We start from the raw sequence: 4,082 nt of genomic DNA on the forward strand, positions 1-4,082 counted from the left end.
TAGGGAAAATTCTCCTTCCCCCTCCCCCCTTGCCCACCTGTACACAAATGCCCAGCCCCAGCAGCCTCCTGGAAGAGATTGGTGTGAAATTCCAGAGTGGGGCTGAGGGAAAATTGGTGCTGTGCTGTCCAGGAGATTTCCGAGCCTTTCATTATGTGTAAGGACTTTCACAGTCCTGCTTTCTGCAGTGACTAACCACGACTGCCCCGGTGAAGTGACACAGTCAGACTTTGTCCCTGCCCCGGTGGGAAGCACGAGGTCAGAATTAAGGATTTCCCTCACACTCCCCTTGCTTTCAACCCCGAGTATTCACCTAGGAGTAAATTTACACACTGCTTGTGTGACATTCCCTACATATTTACCAAGTGACTAATTCTCTTATTTCCCAAATGATCTCATTCTCTAACGATTCTACAGCCAGATAAAAAATTAGTCCCAAACCTACATTTAAGGATGTAACTTCTGCAGAACGGTTTACATACTTGAAGCCCAATTTCTGCTGAAGTTCCTTGTTTAAACTTGGATGTTGCAATCCAAACAAGAGGTGGCAGGAAAATGGGAAAGAGAGCAAGAAGAATTCTGCTTCTTTGTAAAAGATAAAAAAAAAAGGTGTTTTTTTTAAACCTAAATGTACTTATTTCCTAAGAAAGCCAGATGGAAACAAGATGCTGAAGGACAGAGTGATGCAGCAGAGGTGCTGAAGGACAGAGTGCTGCAGCAGATACAGCAGGGGGATAGAGCAAGGTGTGAAATCATTCTGTTGCTTGGCAAAGGTGTTGCTGTTCTTTTTTTCCCCCTAATTGTGCTATTTGATAGGAGTATAAATATAAATCTCCTCTAGAAAATGTTTTAGTGGCAGACAATGCTGCATAATGACCAGGTGTCAGTAATGCTTGTCCTGAACAGGCACAGATGTTGTGCACGGATGGGGAGGGAGAACTGAGCAGCACGAGACAGCAGAGAGAACATTTACACAATTAGTGCTTTTCTCTCTTTTCCCTTTCTTGCTCAGCTGTGATTCTGAAAAGTTCACAGCTTCAGTTTTCCCTTTGGCTACTGTGGAGAGCCCAACCACTGGGTGATGCTGAAAATCCCACCCTGAGCTGACTCACAGGTATTTGGACAGGCAGCTCTAATTGCCCTGGGGATTGCTGTGTGCAGGACATTTCTGGATGGTTCTGGTACCAAAAACGTCCAAAAGCCCCAGTGCGTTTATATCCAGACAGTGCTACACTCAAAAAGAAGGGCTGATATCCAATGGGCATGGGAAGAGCAGCTGGCACTGCAGGCAGAGGGATTGATAAACAAAATATCCCCAGCTCCTCCATCCACTCCATTGTCAGCACCATTTCACAGGGAGGGTCTCTGCAGGTCATGGCCAGTACAGAAACCCAAATTTTTCTAACTCCAGAGATGCTGCATGGTCTGGGCCAGGAATTTTTGGTAGGAACGTGGCCTGTACCACTAAAAACTGGCTTCAATAAGAACATTTTGCTGCCTGGTGGAAGCCTGTACCCAAGGCATGTGCTCACAAGGAACATTTGCATCCAGCAGCAGTGGCCAGGCAGGGATTTAACTGGTGCTGGCTTTGGAAGCAGAATCCCAACACCTGGGCCCATCCAGCTGTGCTTTCTGCTCCTCCCCAGGGATTTCTCCTTCCCCAAAGATCAGGAGGCCTTTTGAAGTTCTTCTCCTTCCTTTATGAGCAGGCCATGAGGGCAGCTCTTTCCTGGGATTTGTTGCCAGCTTTCTGGCTTCATCCTTTGGGGCAGGATCCAGGTGGAGCCTCTGGGATTTTCAGGTTCCTCCTGCTCTGCACCAGGTCCCTTCTCCATTGCCAGGCTGCCAAGGCACAGCCAGGGCACACAGGGGCATGTCCAACCCTTTGGAATTCCCATCTGGAACTCCTCTTCATGCTCCTTGTGGCCCTGACATGCCAAGAATGCCATGAAAGAGAAACCCAAATACCAACTTCTCCAGGCCACAGGACTTGATGCTCTGCTGAGTGGGATGCTGAGGCAGCCTGAGCTGCTGTCCTGTGCCATCCCAGTGATGGTTTTGGGAACTCAGACTGAAACTTGGCTTGCCTTTGAGGAAGGATGGCCCTTCCTCTGGCAGGGCACCACTATGGCCTTTATACAGATTTCTTGCTAATAACACAAGCCATGTGTCGTGGTTTGAAGAACTCTCCTCGCTCTGGACTGAAGCACAAAAGAAAGTGATTTCTCTTTCCCAAAGGAGCAGTGGAGTGAGCCTGGAAGGTGTCCAGGAGAAACCACCACCAGACTGGAATTATTCATTCAAGATGCATCGTACCATGACAGAGAGAAAACTGGTGGCCCACTCATGTTGCTGTAATGACATAACTTGTCCTGCTTTTCCCTTGAAGGGACATTTCCAGTGGAAGAGGTGACTCTGCATCCCTTCAGAGGCACCAGGTGACACCACGTGCACCCGCAGCGAGGCAGGGATGAGCAAAGCGCCTCACCCCGTGGGCAGCGTGCCCAGGGTCACACCCCTGTTGCACAAACCTTCCCGGGCTTCCCTTCTCCTCTTTGCTCCAGGAAGGACGCGCTCAGGAATTTACTCCATCTGCTCCTCACCTGCTGAGCCCCTCCCTCCTCCCAGGACTGTCGCCAGAGCGTGAGAAGGTGACAATTGTGTGTGGGCTGAGCTCTGTGGGGCAACCAGAGGACTCTGCCCGTGGGCTGCAAGGGTCAGGAGGCCAATACTCATTTGGGGCAAGCTCAGGGCAGCCCACTCATCCCAGTATGCCCAGGGCACCCACACCCCAAAACCAGTGCCCCAAAGAGCTCTGCCACACAAGTCGGGTCCCAGAAGTCCTCCTCTGAGCTGTCAATGGGGCACATGAGGACGGAGTCATTTAGTAAACTTCGAATGCAGAAGGAAATGCAAAAGACATTTTCCTGCGAGCTTTCATGCCCAGAAACATTCCCAGGGACTGAACCGCCCCGAACCTGCAGGCTCCTTGGGCACACATCTCCCTGGGGAACTCAGAGCAAGGCACCCGGGCAGACACATCCATCCCTCTGCGCTGTCCCGCCGGACAACACCGACGGCACAGAGAGCAGCAGGGTGAATGAAAAATCGGGAACAGGCAGGGCCCAGCCGAGGTGCAGCCCCTCCCACGGCACCCCGGGCACCTGGCCAGCCCCGATGACTTTCCTCTTTCTCCCCGGGACTCGCAGAGGTTGTAACTCCTCTGATCACCTCGTTACATCCCTGTGGAAACATTACGTGCTGCTAATAGGGAACAGGAGCACGGAAGAGGTTGTATAACTCCTCTGATCACCTCGTTACATCACTGTGGAAACATTACGTGCTGCTGGTTGGGAGCATGAGCACAGCAATGCACACTGGTGTTGCAATTCCGATGGATTACGTTGCGCTTTTCCTCGTAAGAAGCCAAACCCACTCATAAAAATGCTTTTCTCTGCTAACCCTGCCAATAGGATCACAAGCCATTGGATGGATTAAACAAGTTAACATTTGATTATTCTTTCACTCCAAGATTGTTTCAAGACTGAACTCTCATGGGACACAAACCCAGAGCAGCAGCAGACAATCCCCAAAACACCTTTTTTTAGTGTCTTTTACCCCTAATCTCGAGTAGCACCCAGCTTTCCAAGCTCCTCCACCTTCAGCCTCTGCTCTGCCGTAATTCCACACTTCTGGAACTGAGGGTCCCTGAATCCTCTCAGAACGTGCCCAGCCCTTGAGGAAAGCTGTGCTCTGGCACCTGCAGGTAGGACAGCCTGGGTTTCTAGAGCTGGGCTCGACAGCAGTGACAGGGTCAGGGCAGCATCACCCCTCATACACTCAAGGAATGGCCAGATTTAACAGCCTGAGAAGCTTCACAGAGGTAGAACCAGGTACCACAGAGGATGCTGTACCCTGCACTCGGCATCACTCGGGCAGCGCAGCCTCGGGGTCACCCAGGGACCAGCACCTCCCTAAACACCCCCGGGCTAAACGTGAGCCAGGTGACAAACCTGCCTCCGAGGCCACTGAAAAGCCAAGCCCCCTTTCTCAGGCCCTTCCTCGCTGAATAACTCGGGAAT

At 51.3% G+C, this 4,082-nt stretch overlaps 1 protein-coding gene across 1 annotated transcript in view; it reads right to left on the bottom strand.

The window, feature by feature from the left end:
- Positions 1-4,082, bottom strand: part of TNFSF15 (tumor necrosis factor superfamily member 15) — a 14,487-nt gene that overhangs the window by 9,035 nt on the left and 1,370 nt on the right. The window lies entirely within an intron of this gene.

Source organism: Corvus brachyrhynchos, unplaced genomic scaffold (genome assembly GCF_000691975.1).
Source record: "Corvus brachyrhynchos isolate BGI_N302 unplaced genomic scaffold, ASM69197v1 scaffold305, whole genome shotgun sequence".
Taxonomy (NCBI): domain Eukaryota; kingdom Metazoa; phylum Chordata; class Aves; order Passeriformes; family Corvidae; genus Corvus; species Corvus brachyrhynchos.